This window comes from Ranitomeya imitator, chromosome 9 (genome assembly GCF_032444005.1).
Source record: "Ranitomeya imitator isolate aRanImi1 chromosome 9, aRanImi1.pri, whole genome shotgun sequence".
Lineage (NCBI taxonomy): Eukaryota > Metazoa > Chordata > Amphibia > Anura > Dendrobatidae > Ranitomeya > Ranitomeya imitator.
This window is the reverse complement of record NC_091290.1, coordinates 149658216-149681318: the sequence shown is the minus strand read 5'-3', so window position 1 is coordinate 149681318 and position 23103 is coordinate 149658216. Positions and strand designations below refer to the sequence as shown.

Here is a 23103-nt window from a genome sequence, read left to right as displayed (position 1 = left end):
TTGTACATTGTGTGCTGCATAAATTGTCAAGAAACACACGAGGATAAAAACAACCCACGATATAAACCATGCAATGTCTGCCTTTTGTATTGGAGGTCCACAGAACACTAGAAACAGATGAAGACCGAAGTCTTCCATGTAGTCTCTTTTTTTTCCCATAATTATGGGCTTGTTGTAAGAAAATACTTACATGTTCATCCAAACACGTCTGTGCTGGTCCAGGGATGTAACAGAAAACACATTGCTGATAGGTCATGTCAGTTATCTAGAATTTACAGCTATCCACAAACAATCAGTTAATCAATGATGGCCTTAGATGTAGTTGGCTGTTGACCAGTTTAATCAGACAATAGTCATTAAAGGTGGATGGCACAGATGCAGAACATTTTCTGAAAATCCGCACTTTCCTCCAAATAGGTAGTAAAAATATCATCAAAATAGTTAATCCCATGAACTGTACGACTACTGGCACCGACTTACTCAGCATAATTTGCAGTTGCACCTCAGACGCATTCCTAAACCCAGGAGACGCAAGCAGCTGGAAATAAGATGATGTTGGCTTTCTTTCCATATCAGCCCACTTTGGGCCAGAAAGTCCTTCTAAAATAAAGCCTTGGGCTGGGATGCAAGGAGCAGACGTGTCTTAGAGCTTCGTTCTTTCTTTCTTTATTGACTTTCAGAGATCGGATTAAGTAAACAATGGTGAAATGTTAACAATTGTGTGGAACCGCTCTGTGATTTCATTTCCAAAGAGCCCCAGGACAAGTATCATGGCTGTAACTTTCTGGGAGAGTAAGATATTGGTTACCCTGATTTCCCAGCTCAGTCTTCAGAGGGCTGTTTCACATTTCAGCTTGGCTTATATAGAGGGACACAGGTCTAACGCAAGCCATTAGCGAGTCACGTCATAAAACAATCTACAAATTATGACATACATCTCTTTCTTTGTATGATGGGCTGAAAATAGGTTTTTTTTGTTCTTGCTCTGACTTTGTGGTCAGATTTAATGTATGAGCTCCAGAAAACGTCACTTCAATTTCATCATGGCGGTGGCACTGAAAGCAACAATGGTTCCAAGGCCTGGCTGATAAAAGAGTGAATGATTTCTCTCTATGATAATCGGTTGGAAGGTTAGAAGAATAAAACAGACTCAAAGTTAAACTTCAAAAGAAGAAATGGTAATTCAGATTGTGGGCAATTCCTTGAAGTTAAAAAAAATCTAATTTACTCTCAAGGAGCATTTTCTTCAGCATTTTAATCCTGGGTTTAAATCCGACCAAGGACAACATCTGCATAGAGTTTATCTGTTTTCATAAATCTTCTCCAGGTACTCTGCTTTCCACTGACACTTAAAAATAATAGTGAATAACCAGTCTACGAAACATGACACTGACACTGGACTTTATAGCAGATGTAAAATTTTTTTTATCTCAAATAATAATGGGTCATTCTCAGAATATGTTCAGATTTAAGCCTTGTCTTGCTCAAGAACAAGGCACAAACGTGCGGTGCTGAGAAATGAGAGGTGGCAGTGCTTGTGCGACTGTCTATTCACCTCTATGGGAAATCTGCTTAGCAAATCAGCTAAAAGATTACCCGTCTCACCCCGTCATTCTGAGTGCAGAGCTAAACTCCACGCACAGGCTAATATAGTGTATAAACTACTGCAGTGTTATCATCGATACATCCCTTACTACATTGGTCCCAACCTTTCTGACCTTGAGTACCATATTCAGCTCTGCAAGAGGGTCATGAGCCACATCCAGCTCCTGCCCCCCTCACAGTAGTGGCAACCAAAGCCCCCATGATGGGTATAATGATAACCAAAGCTTTTCCACACAAATCACTCTGAAGCAGTGTACCAAGATCCAAGGGTTCCTACTAAACCCTCTTTCAGCATTCTTCCATTGCGCACTCCCAACACAGTCATATCCATCTTCAAGCACCTCCTCCGACCAGTAGTTGTGTACCCAGATCTGCTCTTCTGCTCAGGGCTACTCACAAAGTTCACCATTTTGAGATCTGCTCTTCATACCAGTTTACTAAATCTGGAGCTAATGCACCAAGCTGATAGACAGCCACGAGCCACAATTCATGGGACCGCGAGCCACATGTGGCTCCCGAGCTACAGGTTGGGGACCCCTGCCTTACTACATAGTTGTAAAATAAAATATTAAAGTGGACAGGATTTCACAATACAGACTGCATAGTCCTGATGACCCTGGTGCACTAATTTTGAAAATCCACACGGGAATAGCTGTATAATCCTAGTTCAAAATTTCCTAGTGTAACATTAAATTAGCATTGCAGGAGTACAACTCCGAGTAACACACTATATTACTCTCAGGTTATACAGCGACTTTGACCTGCTTTAAGCAGCCTCTTCTACGGAGCGCACTAGAATCGAGCTATAACAGGACATGAAGACCATTTACATGAGACTCCTCATAACAAATGCAATTCAGCTTTTAGGAAAGTGTAGAGTTTAGTGAAGAAACATCACTTCCTTCTTCCGCCAAGTGTAGAATGGAGAGTGATGAAAACAGTGTACAATACAATTTGTGGAGTCACAGGAGCCTGGATCTCCGCTTTCTGCTATTTCAGAAATATGATGCGTTTTCTCAATTATACGCCTGAATATTCATTAGGACATTTGGATATGATTAGAGAGCGTGTTAACCATAAATGAAGGAACAGTGGTAATTTTAGCGAAGTTTGCTGGCTGTTAAGAAATTCAGGGTCCTTAAACTCATATTGCCATGTGTATATCCATCATGACACAATGACCTGCTCATACTCGTTAGAAAGGTTCATTGATAATAAGCGTTCTACAACATTACTCCTTACTGAGGCCCCTGTGGTCAACTGTGATCTACAAGGACACCTGTCAGTAAAGGCCCCATATGAATTAGACTAATGTCGCCTAAACCCACTAATATCGACAGGTTCAGCAGACCTAAGGTGTATGGGGGCACAGGCGAACTCCTGGTCAGGCATGTCTGATTTCGGACTGCCGATTGCATTTTCCTCCTGAACATAAGGAGCTGGCTGAAGTGTCAACTGGTTACTTACTCATGGAGAACACAAAAGCCCCTAGCCGAACAAATGCTCCTGCATAGAATCAAAGAACGTTAAGAGTTGGAAGGGACCTTAAGGGTCCTTAAGGGTCATCGTGTCCAACCCCCTGCTCAATGCAGGACTCACTAAACCATCTATCTAGCCTCTGTTTCAAGACTTCCAATGAAGAACTCATCACCTCTCGTGGTCGCTTGTTCCACTCACTGATAACCCTCACTGTCAAAAAAGTTTTTTTTAATATCTAATCTGTATCTTCTCCCATTCAATTTCATCCCATTGCTTCTCGTGTTTCCATGTGCAAATAAGAATACGGATGCTCTCTGTACACTGACAGCCCTTCAGATATTTGTAGACAGCTATTAAGTCTTCTCTTAGCCTTTTTTTTTCAAGCTAAACATTCCCAGATCCTTTAACCGTTCCTCGTAGGACATACTTTACAGTCCGCTCACCATTCTGGCAGCTCTTCTCTGAACTTGCTCTAGTTTTTCAATGTCTTTTTTAAAATTTGGTGCCCAGAACTGGACAAAGTATTCCAGATGCGGACTGACTAAGGAGGAGTAGAGGAGGATAATTGCTTCATGCAATCTAGACTCTATGCTTCTCTTAATATATCCTAGAGCTGAGTTTGCCTTTTTGCTGCTGCATCACATTGTTGACTCATGAAAACAACTGGGTAAGAGTGGAGATAATTTGTGCTGCCGAATAACTGAAGGTCCGGATGTATTCTGGATTTTATTTTTGATATTCCAACTCTCAATGTTAAAATTAACCTACCCTTAATATTATATGCTGTTCACATCTTTCTCAGTGGGCAAACTTACAAAATCAGCAAGGGATCAAAAACTTATTTCCCCCACTGTATATTGGAGAGTCGTCTGGGATTCCTGCCGACCGAACGATTGTCTGAAGCATTGCTAGGTTAACATTCATCTAATGTGTATGGGTGCCTTAAGTGTAATGCAGGATAGGTCTTCCAGAGCAAGAGACATTCTTTAGGACTCCTGTCTACTCTGGCCAAAACATCAGGATCCATTTATTGTCTTAAAATTCCCTAACCGTGCCTATGAATAAGTTTTTTAAACTGGACAAACCCTTGAAGTAATAAGAGGCATATTTCTACCAGAATGATTTGAATGTAGATACACAGTATATATCCTATATACACTATAATTTAATGTGAGATTGTCCTCTATTTTAAGGTGCAGTATATTTAGCAAGCAAATCTGTAATTTAAAATGGTTAGTACAATGTTCCCTGGGTCTCTAAGAAAGTCGCCTAGTAAATTTTTATAGATGGCTCCAAGATAAGCATGTGAAACCACAAGAATTCACAACTCCATAGGTTCATAAAAGGAACGCTTCTGTCTGGGGCATTGTTGGTTGCTCACTAGATGCTTAGTCCCTCTTGTATTTTATCTGCGTACTCGAGCATAAGAGGAAAACATATAGAAACTCTCAATGTACTGTTTGAGTTATAACATCTAAATTCATGGTCAAAATTGTTGGCAAACTTGAAATTGCTCCAAATATGAAGTATTTCTCCCACAAAATTATTGCAATTACAAATTTTGTTATACACAAGTTTATTTCATTTGTATGCATTGAAACAACACAAAAAAGCATAGAAAAAAAGGTAAATACGACATGATTTCACATAGAACCCCAAATATAGGCCAGCCAAAATTGTTGACACCCTCCACTTAATATTTGGTTCCATGCCCTTTGGAATAAATAACTGCAATCAATCGCTTCTTATAACCATCAACAAGCTTCTTACACACACCTCTGAGCTGGAATTTTGGAGCACTTTTCTTTTGCAAACTGCTCGAGGTGTCAAAAATATTAAGATCTCTCCACAGGTGATCAATGGGATTTAGATCCAGAATCATTGCTGCCATTTCAGAACTCTCCAGGGTTTTGTTTCAATCCATTTTTTGGGTGCTTCTTAAAGCATGTTTGGGATCATTGTCCTGCTGAAAGACCCATGACTTAGGACGCAAGCACAGCTTTATAACACTGGACAACATTGCCCCCTCAAATAGTTTGGTAATCTTCAGATTATATGATGCCTTGCACACAATCAATGCACCTAGTTCCAGAGGCAGCAAAACAACCCCAAAATATCTTTGAACCTCCACCATGTTTGACTGTAGTTACTGTGTTATTTTCTTTGTAGTCCTCATTCCATTTTCAGCAAACAGTAGTGATGTGCTTTACCAAAAAACTTTAAGCTCTATCTTGGTCTCATCAGCTCACATGATGTTTTCCAAGAAGGTTTCTGGCTTATTCACATACAATTTGGCAAACAGCAGTCTGCTTTTATATGTTTCTGTCAGCAGTGGGGTCCCTCCTGGGTCTCTTGCCATAAGATTTTGTTTAATTCAAATGTTGACAGATAGTTGTTGCTGACACTGATGCCCCCCGACCTGCAGGACAGCTTGAATTTCTTTGGAACTTAATTGGGCTGCATATCCACCATCTGACTATCCTGCGTTGCAACCTTTCACAAATTTTTCTCACCTGTCCATGTCCAGGGAGATTCACAACAGTGCCTTGGGCTATAAATTTGATTATGTGCATTGTGGACAAAGGGTCATCAAGATCTCTAGAGATGAACTTGTAACCTTGAGACTATTAATATTTTTTATTAATGTTGGCTCTCAAGTCCTCTGTCACGGGGCTACCGCGACAGAGAGGTTCCAGAGAACCGCAGCGCTCTGGGCCTCGTTCACACACAGTGAACAGAAGCTCTTCACCTGTATTCTAACCTGGCTGCTTTGTGCCAGCAGTGCAGGAGTTAACCTTATTGCTGAGTTGCTGAGAGCTGGGTCTCTCTCAGCTGAAGTGGATTTTGTAATCTGATCCTCTATATAGACCCAGTCCTGACTTCAGCTATTGTCAGTGATCAGTTCTACTGTTGGAGGTTTATTTACAGAGATTGGTGTCTGCTGCTTTGGTTGCATGTTTAACCTGTTTTCCTTCCTAGTTTATTCCTTCTCTTCCCTTCTCTGTGTTTCCTCTGTGGTTGTGTGAGCATTTGGTGAGTTTGAGACTTTTAGTTACCTTGTCTGTATACCCTGTTATTTGTTGTATTATTACACTAGTGCAGTCCACCTCCTTTGGGGGGAGAGGGGGCCACTGATAGGGCCTGCACAAGAGACAGGGATACGCTGGCGGCTCAGGCCTCCTAACCATCATAGGTACCCCTGAGATAAGGGAAAGCCAGGGCCCCATTATAATGGTAGGGACAAGTGCGGATCCCAGTACACCGTCCTGCCCCTTTATCGCCGCTTACGGCGTGACATCCTCTTTTCCTCTTTCTGTTCTCCATGCTTAGTGTGGCACACAAAATGTAAATACTGAGTCAATGTCACGGGTTCACCAAGACAGAGAGGGTCCAGAAGACTGCAGTGTATGAGTTCACATATTCCTGCACTGATTAGAAGCACTTCACAATCATATTAAAGAGTGCAGGTTTCTGGTAGCATTGCAGATTTCTGGTAGCAGTGCCGGGGTTAATCTGTTCAGTTGAGAGGTCCTGGAGCTTTTTTGCTTTGACGGTGTCAACTGTTCAGCATTGGCCACTCCCATCTGCTACATATACTCACCTCTGGCAATCAGGTACTGCCAGTGTTAGTTTCATACTGCCTGGTTCTGGAGTTGGAGGTGTTAGTTGTTTGAGGAGGCATTGTGGAGTGTTGTTTTGAAGACTGTTGCTTGGTGAATTTTCTGTGTATACAGTGGGTACAGAAAATATTCAGACCCCTTTAAATTTTTACTTTTGTTTCATTGCAGCCATTTGTTAAATTGAAATAAGTTCATTTTTTCCTCATTAAGGTACAATCTGCACACCATCTTAACTAAAAAAAATGTATAAATTTTTGCATATTAATTAAAAAAAAAATGAAATATCACATGGTCATAAGTATTCAGTTCCTTTGCTCAGTATTGAGTAGAAGCACCCTTTTAGGCTAGTACAGCCATGAGTGTTCTTTGGAATGATACAATTTTCACCCCTGGATTTGGGGATCCTCGGCCATTCTTTCTGGCAGATCCTCTTCAGTTCCATCAGGTTGGATGGTGAACGTTGGTGGACAGCCATTTTCAGGTTTCTCCAAAGATGCTCAATTGGGTTTAGGTCAGGGCTCTGGCTGGGCCGGACAAGAATGGTCACAGAGAGGTTCTGAAGCCACTCCTTTGTTATTTTGTGTGCTTAGGGGTCATTGTCTTGTTGGAAGATGAACCTTCGACCATGTCTAAGGTCCAGAGCACTCTGGAAGAGGTTTTAATGCAGGATATCTCTGTACTTGGCCGCATTCACGTTTCCTTCAATGGCGACCAGTCGTCCTGTCCCTGCAGCTGAAAAACTACCACATAGCATAATGCTGCCACCACCATGTTTCACTGTTGGGATTGTATTAGGCATGTGATAAGCAGTGCCTGGTTTTCTCCACACATACTGTACCATTTAGAATTATCACCAAAAAGGTCTATCTTCGTCTCATCAGACCAGAGAATCTTATTTCTCATAATCTGGGAGTCCTTCATGTGTTATTTAGCACATTCTATGCAGCTTAAATATGTCTTGCACCGAGGATAGGCCGCTCTGCCATAAAGGCCTGACTGGTGGAGGCCGCAGTGATTGGTGACTTTGTGGAACTTTCTCCCATCTCCCTACTGCATCTCTGGAGCTCAGCCACAGTGAACTTGGGGTTCTTCTTTACCTCTCTCACCTAGGCTCTTCTCCCACGATTGCTCAGTTTGGCTTGATGGCCAGGTCTAGGAAGACTTCTGGTGTCCCAAACTTCTTCCACTTAAGGTTTATGGAGGCCACTGTGCTCTTAGGAACCTTGAATACTGCAGAAATTATTTTGTAACATTGGCCAGATCTGTGCCTTGCCACAATTCTGTCTCTGAGCTCCTTGGCCAGTTCCTTTGACCTCATGATTCTCATTTGGTCTGACATGCACTGTGATCTGTGAGGTCTTATATAGACAGGTGTGCGCCGCTCCAAATCAAGTCCTATCAGTTTAATTACACACAGCTGGACTCCAATAAAGGAGTAGAACCATCTCAGGGAGGATCACAAGGAAATGGTCTAAATACTTATGACCATGTGATATTTTAGGTTTTTTTTTTTAATAAATACGCAAAAATTTCTACATTTCAGTTTTTTTCAGTCAAGATGGGGTGCAGAGAATACATTAATGAGAAAAAAATGAACTTTTTTTTAATAAACCAAATGGCTGAAATGAAACAAAGAGTGAAAAATTTAAAGGGATCTGAATACTTTCCATACCCACTGTATGTCCTCATCCTCCCCTATTAGGTTGTTCCTTCCTTTACTTCCTGATGTTCCAATCTGTTGTTTGTGAGTGCATATTTGTTTGATTGGTATTTTCATTTATCCCTGGATATCTTCCCTTAATAGTCTGGTTTGTGTATTCTAATACAGTACATTCCCCACTTCCCAGGGTGGGGGAGGGGACAGACAAAGGCTGACTTAAGTGCTCAGTAAGGCACCTGGCCCCTGTGTCTTCATCATCAGAAGTAATCCAAAGAGCAGGGACTCTAGCTTTAGGGATTGCAAAGGAGCCTGTAGCCCCAGGATATCCTAAAACAGTACCGTGACAGTCAACTTCTCTATTTATCTGGTTTCAGGTGTGATTTTCATTTTACCCACACCTGTTACTTGCCACAGGTGAGTTTGAATAAGTATCACATGCTTCAAACCAACGTTGTTTACCCTCAATTTTTGAAAGGTGGCAACAATTTTGCCAGGCTCGTTTTGGGGGTTTTGTGTGAAGTTATGTCCAATTTATTTATTTTTTCTCTTTTTTTTTGTGTTCAAATACACACAAAGGAAATAAACATGTGTATAACAAAACATGTGCAATTGCAATAGTTTTCTGGGAGAAATATTTCATTTTCTGCCAACAATTTCAGCCATGACTGTATACTAATACTAGAGAATATTTTACAGAATTGCTCAGTTTTACGTATATCATACATGAATGTAACATATATCATGATATATCATAATCAGGACATATACCATGATGCTGCTAAAAACGCAGATGTGGGATAAAAATCCATTATACTGGGCCAGTAACAGTAAGGGTACATTAAAGTATCTCTGTGACAAGGAGCCCAAAAGGAAATTCCTTTCGAGTTCAAGATGGATCAGAAACAAACAAACTAAGCAAGATCAGATGCTGCCATACGATATCAAAGCATTGTGAGTATAATTCCTCTCTCATAATCCTGGTAGACAGAAGAATATGAAAACTGGCTGTACCCAGTCTATGGTTGATTAGCGGTCACCGTGTACCCTTGGGAGCAGCCATGCATTATGCATCATGAAACAATGGGATGACTTTGTGAACTGATATCTCCGGAGGAACCTGCCATCGCTGCAACAAATACTTTTATAAAATTTGTAGCCACCGAAGTTACTTAGAAATTGCATGTGCAGGAATACTGTGTGCACTGCGGTTTTCCAGGCAAGCAGCAGTTAAGAATCTACGTCTTTTTCTTCCGATTGGCTCATGCTTGGCATGGTACTGATGCATCATATGCTGGATGAAAATAGTGAGAAAGTTGTCATTTCTGTATTTCCAGGGCTTGGAGTTTCAGTCCAGAATTTTGCGCCTTTCTTCAAAACAAATCAAAACAAGTCTGAAATACTAAATCAGATGCAGAGGTTGTTTATGGCTTTGTACGCGAGATGCTGTGAGCTGATCTGTGAAGGCTGCTTGCCTTCTCCACCACTTATTGATAGATATATTTATTCTGAAAAACAATTGTTGGCTGCAGTTTTTACCAAACTTACTTGCTCTGTTATACAGTGACCACAATCTACATCTTTCGGGCTTACAATATACGTGAGCCAGAGGAGTATAATCCAGGACTCCTAAGATTTGTTTATACAGAAATAAAATATATTTTCTATCTTCATGTATCCTGCAAATAAAGCCGATGTTATCAAGAGCTGACAGCGGATTTGAAGCTCTTGGGATTTGATGCTGCCCATAATAAACATCTTCCAACCAAGCTTAACATCTGTTGGTGAATTTACATGCAGGAGATATGATGCCAACATTTTTGCAAAAGCAAATCTGTCCCACAAATCAGTCACTAGATCTGCTGAGTGTAAACTTACCTTTTACTGTACCACTATGCAGTGCGGCTCTTCCACATAATGTACCAGCAGGTTCGCACAACAATGACCAAGAGAAGCCTAAAAACTAACAGTCTTTCTGATGAGACTATCACGCTGCTGCAATGCAGGTGGAAGCTAGCTCTGCTAGGTGGCGATAGAGTAGAGACAGGTCATGCACACAGATGAAGCAGACCTACCGTGCAGCGGCGAAGCTACCATCAGGTGGCAGCAGGCAAGTCTAACAAGCTGGGTCAAATCCAAGACTGTAAAGCAGTGCCAAAAGAATAAGCAAACTCAGGGTCAGAGACAATCCAGGGGATCAGGAATGGTCAGGAGCGGATATGCCCAAGACGAGAGACAAAAGCAGGTCAGGGTCCAAGCCAAGTTCAATTGACAAGAAGTCCAGACAGAAAGGAGACACACAGAGACAGGTCAGGGAGCAGGGTATAACACAGACACAGGTAGAGTCAGGAACAACAGCAGGACAAGTCAGGGTGTAACAGAGTCAGCTACTCCCACCATAGGCAGAACTACAACTGACATGGTCTGCAGGACACAGCGAAGATAAATAGTAAATCTGAACCCAGACTAAGGCTGAGAGAAGTTAACCCCTGATATGACCATACCAGGAAAAGGGGAAGGCAGGAGTCAAAACCCGGTCTGGATCATGACAGACACATATTTATTTAAAAAAAAAGAAGGGTTATTCCAGGCACCAAGTCATTTTTTTCTGTGTGTTATTGCAACCCAAACCAGCAGATCTCTTCTGGGTGGTGCATGCAAAAGAACATGTATTATATCGGAAAAAATAACAAGAAAAATAGCACTCACCTGATCCTTTTTTCAAGATGTCGTGAAAAAAGGATCGGGTAAGCACTGTTTTTCTTGCTGCTTTTTCTGATGACACATTTTGCATCTTGTTTTTGGAGTTATTTTAGTTTTAGGCATTTTTATTTTTGCACCAAATCATTATGATGTTTGTGTCATTTTTATAATACTTTTTCATCCCTCAACATTTTGGGGGGGTTTGCTGAATAAAGAAACTACAGTTGTAATTATCCAGATGTTTTTGAGTAATTCATTGTTTGCACAAAGGCACTCCAACACCATAGTGTAGTACAAAACCTGTCATTTTTTTAGTGCAGTCAAAGACTGGCATGCGTTATTTTAGAGCTAACTAAAAGTTAAAAAAAAGAAATATAAAAGAAAAAAAAAATACAACTTGTGGTTAGCACCAAGTTCAACAAATACTATGCTCAATTTTGATGAATTAGGCAAAGTGCGTCAGCAAAACCTAGACGAGAAGTCAGAAAATATATTAAAAACAAGAACACGCAATTGATGAACAAGGGCCTATGTGTTAAAAAAAGTTCAGAGCCATAGGGCATAAAAACTGTCACTTGTGTAATATTCTCCCAAATTATGTCTAAATGATTTTTTTTTTAGAACAATGGCTCTGGCATTATTTTTTCTTAAATTTGAGCCAGAAAAAAAAGAAAATGGTTGTTAATTTACACAACCGAGCACAGAAAGTATGTAAAAAAAAAAGAAGCTATGCATAATAAATGACGGATCGGAGAGACGTAACGAGCTGGATTAAGTAATTGGCTGGACATCGTGTAAATAATGCATGTAATGAGCCATCTAATAAAGACTGGGATCAAAGCACTTAAATGCTTAACAGCAGATGGGAAACTGGGCAAACGAGAAGGCCAAGTGCCGTTATCTGCTTAAAGCTATTGACACTAAACGGTCCATTAAGATTAAGCAGGAGGAATGAGCTCTCGAAACATTTAATTTAATAACTAATAGTTTTGAGACTTGGGAATAAGAGTGAGTGACAAAACTAGCGTCATACAATAGACTCTCATTATTACAAAAGCACTGGCTAAAATAGGCCGTCCCCTACAAGATCATTTGGAAAAGTGTTGGCTAAAAGAATCGCAATAGAAAACACTGACACAGCGCTTGGCACAACAACCAGAAGTTGGCTGGCTACAAATCACACTTGTACAATTTATAGCCCGCAGCGACCATCTACCCGCCAGGCTCATTATAAAGCACATGACAGGTGAAAGCTCACACTGCAAGCTCTTACCTCACTATCTGGCCCATCGGCCCATGGCTATATTTTTCTTTTAAGAAAATAATAAACTATAAAAAAATTTGTGAGATATCAATTTGCCAGAAGACTATAAATTGTGAGATCCTTCTACAATGAGCTCCAGGCAGGCACATAATGGGGCACTAAAGAGGTTACAGTGACTCACGCGATCGGCTCAGAGATGGAAAATAAAGCAGTGACATTTCCCAAACGAGGAAAAAATGAAACCAATAAAAAGGTCTATAAATCAGAGAGAGTGTCCCCTGATTGGGGCTGGGACATTCCCACATGAGGGATACAAAATGCATTAGGGCCTCTCCGCAAATCGCAGCAAAATTCATTTTGTGCAATAAATTAATTTCTCGTATATGTCATAAAAATAGATTGTTCCCAGAGTTTGATCTGCGGATTAGTTTCTATGAGTCCTGCGTTCATCCGGCACTACCATATAAGAGCTTCCTCGGATTGCCCTGGCAGTGGAGGACAGTAGACGCTGGCACCATGAGGCGGTTGGGATGGTGGCAGGTCTCAGCTAAACAAAACAAGACTGTGTAAGTGCAGCAACATTGTGTCAAAAAGGCACATAAGTCTGCCTAGTGCAGTCTCGAAACGCGTCGACCGGGTCAGGTCGACCATGTAAACTTTTCTTTTGCATGCACTATATTTTCTTTTGCAAAAGAAAAAGAAAAGGAAAATCCAGTCCTGTTGAGCCGGACTCAAATTTTTTCTATTAACACAAAAAATAATCATATATTCCTCACCGCCCCCAAAATAAATGAAGCATGCTAATAAAAAAAGACACACCTTGTGGGAATACAGCTTAAAGGCAAACTTGTCAGAAGGTTCCCTCTGTAATTACCAAGGGATGCAAAAAATATGGCGCTCTTACCCACTACAATGAAATAAAGTCTCTTTGCACTTTATTTTTAGAGTAAAAGTCTGAGTTTTAGCCACTTTTATTTTTGCATTTTGCCATTGTTACACTTTCTTCTTCCTAAGTCTTTGTCATGTTTGATGGTTTGCTTGACAATGTGGACATTGCTTTTCATTATCCGGATGTTTTCTGCTAATTCATCGTTTGTGATTTTTCAAAATGTTGCAATATTTTTTGCGCAATGGCTCCAGTGCCTCAGTAGAGAACAAAATCTATCTAATCTGCTTTCTGCCCAGATGAAGACTGACATGCACATTTTAAAACTTATTGAAACAATTTTTTTTTTGTTAAGGAAATAATGTATAACATTTTCCGCAGCACTTTACAATTAAGTAGGGACATGTACAGACAATAAAAACAATACTAAGTAACCCATAGTTCAGCGGTTACAGGAGGCGTGAGGCTATGTGCACACGATCAGGAATTGGCAGCGCTTTGGATGCAGCACATGTCCGCTGCGTCCAAAGCGCTGGCGGCTATTGAACGCCGGTGATTCCGCATCTGTTCATTGAACTGTGCGGGGATTCATCGCGCCCAATACATTGTACGGGAGAAATTTATCTTGCAGAGGCTCGCAGATAAATAGACATGCTGCGGTCTGGAAAGACGCGCCGCATGTCCGTCTCCGTGGGTGAGCCGCAGATGTCTCTAGACACACACTCGGCATGGGATTTCTTGAAATCCCATCCAATATGCTGTAACATTGGGATGCTGAGAGTTGGACACTGCAAAAGTATGCAGCGTCAAACCCACAGCATTTACTGATTGTGTGCACATACCGTAAGGGTCATGCTGCTCTCAAGCTGGCAATCTATAAGGAAATAGGGGGACACAATAGGTAGAACGTGTCGTCATGTACGGTCCGGCCATCATTATAATAAATAATGGTTATGATATGAAACTGCCGGATCCGGTCCTCAGCCACGTTCTGTCTGAGTGCTGTTACCGTGTGCGCCTGAGAGCATGGAGAACGTGGAGACACATGAATAGGAGGGAGCAGATTATGATTAATGTTTAGGAAAGAACAGGGGAGAGTTAGGTTTGAGAGTTGAGGCGATAGATCTGTCTACAGTGATGTGTTTTTAAAACATGCTTACAAACATGGAGGCTAGATATTAGTCAGATCGTTTGGGATAGTGCATTCCAGAAAACTGAGCCAGCACGAGGGAAGTCTTGCAGATGGAGGTGTGACGTTCAGATCATGGAGGATGTTAGTCTTAGATCAGTTTCTGAATGGAGGACATGGGTAGGGTGGTAGACAGACATGAGGGATAAGATATAGGGCGCTGCTGTACTGTGGAGAGAGATAAGTTTATATTGTATTCTGTAGCGGATGGGTAACCGGTGCAATGACTGGCACAAGGTGGAGGCATCGGTGAAGCAGCTGGACAGAAATATGACCCTGGCTGCCACATTCAGGACAGTTTGGAGATGAGAAAGTTTAGTTAGAGGGAGACCGATCAGTAAAGTTGTGACGAAAATGAATGAGGGTGACAGAAAGAGATTTTGCAGTTTCAAAGGTAATAAAAGGTCGTATTCTGGAGATGTTTTTAAGATGCAGGCGACATGAGCAAGTGAGGGATCGGATATAGGGATTAAGGGAAAGTTCTGCGTCAAATATGACCCCAAAGACAGCGAGCGTCCTGCTGGGGAGTTATGGTTGAACCACCCAAGGTAGCCGGAATATCGGGTATAGGTGGGTTAGTATAAGTAAAAAAAAAAAACACGAGAAGTTCAGTTTTGGAGACAATCCATTTCAAAATAGAGGGAGGACATGACGTTAGAGACATTGGACAATCCCTGGCATTTTGTAGTAAATCAAGGTTAATAATAATCTTTATTTTTATATAGCACTAACGTATTCTGCAGCGCTTTACAGTTTGCACACATTATCATCGCTGTCCTGGATGGGGCTTACAGTCTAGAATCCCTATCAGTATGTCTTTGAAGTGTGGGAGGAAACTGGAGTACCTGAAGGAAACCCACGCAAACACGGGGAAAACATACAGACTCCTTGCAGATGTTGTCGGTGGTGGGACTTGAACCCAGGCCACCAGCACTGCAAAGGTGCAGTGCTAACCACTGAGCCACTGTGCTGCCCTGTCAGGTGAAGAGGTGTATAATTGGGTGTCATCAGGATAAGATGATATTGGAAACCCAATCTGCTGATGGCTTGTCCAATAGGAGTTGTGTATACAAAGAAAAGGAAGAGCCCTAGGACCGAACCCCGATAGTAAGGGGAAGAAGAGAGGAGTAAGAGCTGGAAAAAGATACCATGAAGAAGCGGTCAAAGAGGCAAGAGAAGAACCCGGAGAGAACAATATCCTTGAGGCCAATAGTGCGGAAATCTTTTAGTTTGCACCAAATTCATTAAATATCTTGCTAACTTTTGAGGAATTTGGTATAAGGTCCATTAGCAAAACCAGAAAAATAAGACAAAAAAAAAATTATAAAAAAAAAAAGTGCAGAGCGACAGGTGGAGTCATCCCCTCTGCAGCATAGCTGTATCTTTTTATGTATATGAAAATGTCCTCTTCATAGAGGAAGAGGACTAGAACTCTATGCCACCTATTGGGGGTAGCAATTCTAAAAGTCAAAATAGACCCTTTAATGAGTCTTGCACCATGACAGTATACAAAGCCAAACCCTTTATTTGCAGAAACATATTTGAAGTATTTGCCACTCATCAATGGAGGTCTGATTTGGCTATGTCTCTGCTTCCTGATATCTCTGTAGATCACTGGCTCAGCGGTGATCCACCTCAGCCTGTGATCGTCAGACGGCATTTTGAGAGGTAGCAGAGACGTATGGTTCTCGTTAAGTGCCAAAATGGGAGTGGTGGGGAAACTGTAAGTAGGTATTGATTCCTTTATTTTGTTCTTGTATTTTTGATGCCACTCAAAAAATAAATATGTGATAGTCAACTGTCTAATTAGATGTCAATATAAAATAGGAATTTTGCAATTTTATCATGTCCTTGCCCAATTTGGCAAACTGAAATTAGGGCAAATCCTGATAAAATTTATATAACTGAGTTTTCAAATTAATTCTCACAGAAAAATAGAAACTAAAGTTTTTTCTTATAGTGAGCAGTGATTAGAAAAAAAAATCATATTACTTATATTAAACTAATAACAAATATCAATGTTTCCCACCAGATATAGAAGATTCAATACATTCCTCAGACTATTCCCATAGCCTTATGTGAACTGCCTTCATAGCATCAGTAATGTCAACTCATATGAAGTCAGAGCCAAGAGCGAGCAACAAATATGATTAAAGTACTTGTCACTCATTAAGCCTCAGGTCAAGTAATCCGCAGCGTTCCAGGACATCCAACCAGGGATTATAGAGAAAGTCTAGCAACTTAATAAGGCATAGGAAGGTCTAAAGTTCAGAGAGAACCTAATGTGAACAATATTCTAATCTTTGTTTTTGTATTCCAGCCACAGAATAAGGCTTCATGTACTTCTGCCATCTGGACAACAAATGTGCCCTGTGCTTGAAATGCTAATTTTTGCTTTTAATTTGCTTTGTTTGGTGACGTGAGAATGGTAATTAGGTATGTGTAAAATCCAACCTTGAGCTTCACAGGGCAGCACTCCTGATATTCAATGTGGGGTTGGGGTTCTGGGCACCTCAGCTTACAATAACATAAAGATTTGGGTATGGACCCCGGTAGTAGATCAGGCGTGTATTGTGCCTCACGGTGATGTAGTTTAATGCAAATTGTATGGACTTTGGAAACACAGCACCCTTCCTCTGTCCCCCAGCCTCAGGGCGCTGATGTATTTGTTAAAAAAAAAAAAATATTTAACTCGTAGTCATAAAATCCTGAGTGTGCTTTTACAGTATGTTCTAAAATGAGTCGGGCACCCCTTTTCTGAGTTAAGCCCCTGCCTCCCTTTACACTATTCTGGTCACGAATCATTAAGGGCTTCGTAGCAGCTCTGGGTTTGCTGAAATTTAAATGTTGTTTTATTCTTTTGGTCCAGCAAGGGTTAATGCCAGTCTCTTGCTGGAAGTTGTCTTTTAGGCTAGGCAGCCGATGTTGGTTGGTAACCAGTGCCATCTCCCTTTAAATAGTCACATGACCCATCGGCGGATTGTCGGTTATAGAGTTTTTGTTCTATGCAGCCCAGCTCGGTGTGTGGAGCTCACCTGTGACGGTGGTGTTGCTGCTGTGCGAGTTCAGCTAACCTGGTGCGGTTTACTCTGCTGCTGTGGAGCTTAGCAGTGGATCCTATGCTGAGTTTTCTTTTTGTCTGTCCCCTGTTCGTTTCATCCCGTGTGTTACCATCTGCAGTGGCGAGGCTAGCATCCTTGCCGGCTAGTGCACTAGCCAGGGTACATAGAGGTGACCCGCATAGGCGTTAGGGAAGCATAGGGACAGGCACATGTTGGTGTCAGGAGGTTTCCCATCCCCCTCTTCCTTCCGTAAGGGCATTCGTCTCCTTTTGGCACCCTGTCTTAATTATATGCTGTGTCATAATATGGACTTACCCGTGTTTGTGCATGACAACTCACCTCATTTCCAGGGCTAGGAAATTTTTGTCAGAAAGCATGGACTAGGCAGCTTTAGCCTTGGCTCAGAGACAGCTGTCATGACTCTGTTCTTGGGTGTCCCTGGACCAGGGGCGCCTTCCCTTTCCAAAATGCTAGGGGCGCCCTAGTTCGCCCTGTTCCCTGGATTACTTCTGATGGTGAAGACGCCGGGGCCACATACCTTGCCTTAGTTCCTGAATCCGCCCTCACTCTGTACCCTTCCCCCACCCAGGGAAGGGGAGAGTAATACACCAACCAGACTAACAAGGTAATACAAACATGGATTTGGGAAAATATCAATCATAAAAATATACTCAAACAACAGAGGTAAAAACCGGGGAGTGGATGATAGGGTAAAACCAAAGTAGTAGAAGGAAGAAATTAGCACACAACCAAAACCTAGCAACAGTCTCAGATAAATCCACCAAACACCTTCTACAACAACAAACCACTAATGTCCTAACCATGCGGCATGAAGCTAACTCCGGCAATCAGTGGTTGCCAGGGCCCAGAATATATAGGAGAGGGGAGTTGTCAACAGTGAACAGCTGAGAGCCTTAATGCAGGAAAACTTCCAGGAGCTCTCAACTGAGCAGATTAACCCCTGCACTGCTAAAAAAAACCTGCACCGTTTAATATGAAGGTGACGTGCTTCTAAACTGTGCAGTAGTAGGAGAAATCAGACGGTGCGGTCTTCTGGCTCCTCTCTGTTGCAGTAAACTTGTGACAACAGCAAGAAGCGACAGAAACTGAACAAACTTATTTCTAGACTAAATGTCAAGTGGCACAAAGTATCTTATATTCTCTAGAAGATGTTTACAAAATTGTTAATTTCAGACTGAATGTAAAAATTATTTGAGAGGACTATGGGATCAGCAAATCCAGAATCACCTATTTATAAGATCAATGCAAAACATGGTGATATTTTCATACGTTCTTTGACTTTACTGCTTCAACAAAAATATCCAAAAAACAAAAGTAAAAGTATATTGACCACAGTGGGAGCAGACCATCCAGATCCAATGATGCACAAAAAAGCAGACAGATCCCCAAATAATTGCATCATTAATAGTTTTCGGAACAAAGTAAGATCACAATCACCAATTTTAAGGATTTCAGACCTTTGGAAGGCTTTACAGCTTGGCGACTGGCAGTTTTATGGCGGAATGTATAATAATAAAAGCTTTTCTTGATATCTCCCTGGATCTGCAGTTATGCTATGTAGATACCAGAATATTCATTATCAATAAGGCATAAGTTACATTGTTGGGCATTGAAGATAACGGCACAACAACCTCCCACAGTTGATTATGTAACCCAACTGGGAATCTGCGCAGGACGGCGGCTGTAAAATAGCAGATTGATGGATATATTTTCACATCTTGCTCAAAAACAAGATTGTGGACGGATGGTGTATGGAAAATGACTCAAAGTAACAGCGAGGCAGTATCTGTGATGAGATATTCTGTGTGTCAGGTTACCAGCTAAAGTCCAAGAATGCTGTGGTTTTTATGGCGAGGTTTAACCCTGCTAATATCATGTCTTTAAGGGGAGCCTGGCCACAAGACCAGCTCGTGTGCGGTTCCGGCACAGCTCTACTGTGGAAAAGCAAGGACAGGCAGTTTTCTTTGGGTTTTATAAAACTGGTGCCGCTTCTACTTTAGCCGGAATTGGAAAAATATCAACTGGCAAGAGACACTTTTTATTTTCAAGGTTTCACTGAACAGAAATTTGCAGACTTGTCGTAAGAATGGTCAAATAACTCAAAAGCGTTAGGGAAATAAACTTACCATTAAAAGTAATTATTTTAGGCTCTTGTATTGTATCTGGTAAGATCTTGTCATGAAGAAGTCCAAACGTACACACATCCATAACACAAGAAGAAAAGAGACAAGCTATACAAATAAAACACAATTCTAATTATTCATGGACTCCAAACCATGGGAACTGGGAAAATTGGGTTTCTACGGTCTGGCCCTTGTGTCTTTGATTAGCTACCTATAGGAGGCCCTAGAGAGTCCGTTTTCTTCCTTCTGCAATAGATCTAATTTGCATATTTACTCCCAGAGAGCATTGCTTCATACACCAACTAGATCTCCACAAGGAAAGTCAGCATCTTCTGACATTTCAGAAAAAAAGAGAAAGACTGACAGCACTCATTCATTGGGGTGCCCGGTCCACATCCAGGGAACCTTACTGGATAGTCCACATAGTCCATAAATTAGTAAAGAACCAGCGCTCCATCCAGGTGTAGTATTCCAAAAACAAACTTTATTGAGCCATGTTACAGCAACGTTTCGACCCGAAGGTCTTTTTCAAGCTTGAAAAAGACCTTCGGGTCGAAACGTTGCTGTAACATGGCTCAATAAAGTTCGTTTTTGGAATACTACACCCGGATGGAGCGCTGGTTCTTTACTAATTTAAGCATCTTCTGACATGTCTATCAGTAAAAATTATGGGGGGAAATGTACTAAAGAGGGACAATAACACTGGAAAACTGTAGACTGCATTTATACATCCCCCCGTTCTATGTATATTGATTTAGATAATGTTGGTACCAATTACCCGCAGTAATATCTAACCTGTCTCTTCTGTGGCTCCTTTATTCAGATGATACTTCCAACCAAGGCTGCAGAAACCAACTTCCTGCGTTTGTAGCTGTTGTATCCCAGACATGGCTGTGAACAGGTCCTGACCAGGGTAAGCCAAATCACTCTCTCTTACCGGGACCGTTTATAGGGATTAGGAAATTACAGCAGAAACTGGAAATGAAGCGGCATGTTTTCGAGCTATCTGATGGGAAATGATGTATTTAAAACCTACTCCTCAAGCCAAAGTAATGAAGGCTCTGAAAACAATCGCTGTAGCAATCAGCGGTTTACTGCTGGAAACTTGCAGAATATTATAAACTTTCCTCCGGGAAGGAGATTACTTCCAAATTATATGGTCATGGACTAGGCCTGGTCAGAACGATCCAAGCGCAGTCTGCAGATCGCATAATTTAAGAGATTATACGGAAATATGAGGAGCTCAATACTGACTTATGAAATAAGGATTGTGTTCTCAGGATTCAGCCCTGTCACTTCTCATTTCTTCCAGTGTCACAGGTACAAATACTGATCAGATGTGACGGTGATCCTTCATGCGTCGTCACCATATCGATCCCAGCAGCATTATTCTCAGCTGAGGACTTCTCGGTAGTCCAATCCATATCATAGAATACTTTATAGTACAATAACATACTCAGGAAAATCCGTGCAAAACAGTGAACCCACGGCGGATACTCAAACCCATTAATGCCATGCGTTCTGCATAAAATTGCCGTAGATTAGCTTCATTAAATTACAATCATTCTTTCCCATGTGTCGATCTGCTGGACAATCAGTGGCAAAAAATCTGAATTTCCTCTTGAGATTCCCACTCAAAATTTTCTGAAAAATCCAACTGGATCTGACTATGGACAAGTGGTCATGACTAAGTGGTCATGGCCTAACAGTTGTGGTCTCCATAATTACCTAGGGTCTGTAGGTCCAAGAGTCACTATGCCAAGAACAGGGTAATTGGGATTTAATAATGGAAGACTGGGACAGACTGGTCTAATATTTTGCAGCTGGTTAATGGAGGAACGGAAAAGATTTATCAAACTGTTTGATGTTGCTGTACAGAGGGATTAATTGTGGAACGAATAAACCTGTTTAATGTGGAGGGTCATTTCCAGGAAGAGACAAAGGACGGCATGCCGCTTCATGTTTACAGTCCTCGGAAGCATGACATGTGGTCAGTCAACTGCGCTTACTCCTGGAAATCCAGGGAATGGCTGCAATGTCCCGGCACAAGTTGCTTCTCTCTTCTTGCTCATTTATCCTAGCTCCATTTCTGAAGTTTAGAATTTTTGACAAAATTTACCGTAATTTTCCAAATAAGCTATGTACAAGACAAATTTTCAGTAGGTAAATCTTTATAAGTTCTTGAAAACATTAGTTTTAATCCCCAAACATGTTTGTGAGAGCCGACAAACCATCCAGAGCGCTGCAGAGAGGAATAATGGTCTACAGCCAATCTCATATCATAGGAATGAGGCAACATTGCTGTTACCTGTTCATCAAGTCCGTGTTATCGGATAAGTTGTGTTCCACAGAAACTTTGGATCTTCAGGCTTCCTACAGGTTCGTCAATTGTGTGGTCATGGTCTTCTACTATCTTCCTGCTAGTCTTTTTCATTAAAGGGTTATTCCCATCTCCATGATCCTATCCCAAAATGTTATATAACATAACATTAATAATAATAACAAATAATAACAAAAATGTTAGCAAATACCTCCAACTAGAAATGCAGCATAGCTTTTCTGATTCGCTAGGTCTCTTTCCTCGTGTGCAGGCATTGCAGGACCTTTGATAACCATGGTTATGAAGTTACGACAGCTAGAAACTAGCCAACTAATTGTCACTACATCAGTGGTAGTAACCATGGATAGCCAAGGTCCTGCAATTCCTACACAAGAGGAAAGAGACCTAACGAATCAGAAGAACTATACTACATTTCTAATTGGAGGTAATTGCTAACATGTTTATTATTACACCTACTACATATTGGGATAGGATCTTGGAGATGGGATTACCTTTAATCTTTTCATTCACCTCCTCTAGGCTTCCCATTGTACGTTAAAATTGGTGCCTAAATTCGTTGCAGTGTAAAGGTACCTCCACACATAACGATTTCGTTAACGATATCGTTGCAACGTCACGCTTTTTGTGACGTAGCAACGATCCCGCTAACGATATCTTTATGTGTGACAGCGACCAACGATCAGGCCCCTGCTGGGAGATCGTTGGTCGTGGGAATGATCAGGACCTTTTTTTGGTCGCTGATCACCCGCTGTCATCGCTAGATTGGCGTGTGTGACGCCGATCTAGCGATGTGTTCACCTGTAACCAGGGTAAATATCGGGTTACTAAGTGCAGGGCCGCGCTTAGTAACCCGATATTTACCCTGGTTACCATTGTAAAAGTAAAAAAAAAAAAAAATACATACTCACATTCTGATGTCTGTCACGTCCCCCGCCGTCAGCTTCCCGCACTGACTGTGTCAGCGCTGGCCGTAAAGCAGAGCACAGCGGTGACATCACCACTCTGCTTTACGGTCGGCGCTTACACAGTGCAGGGAAGCTGATGGCGGGGGACGTGACAGACATCAGAATGTGAGTATGTAGTGTTTTTTTTTTTTTTACTTTTACAATGGTAACCAGGGTAAATATCGGGTTACTAAGCGCGGCCCTGCACT

General features: G+C 41.5%; 1 protein-coding gene across 4 annotated transcripts in view; it reads left to right on the top strand.

The window, feature by feature from the left end:
- ZNF469 (zinc finger protein 469) overlaps nt 1-23103 on the top strand; it is a 463146-nt gene that overhangs the window by 204222 nt on the left and 235821 nt on the right. For all 4 annotated transcript variants that reach the window (XR_011315266.1, XR_011315263.1, XM_069739401.1 and 1 more), the window contains one exon: nt 20433-20522. The gene's annotated coding sequence lies outside the window, so the exon portion shown is untranslated. The remainder of the gene's footprint in view (nt 1-20432; nt 20523-23103) is intronic.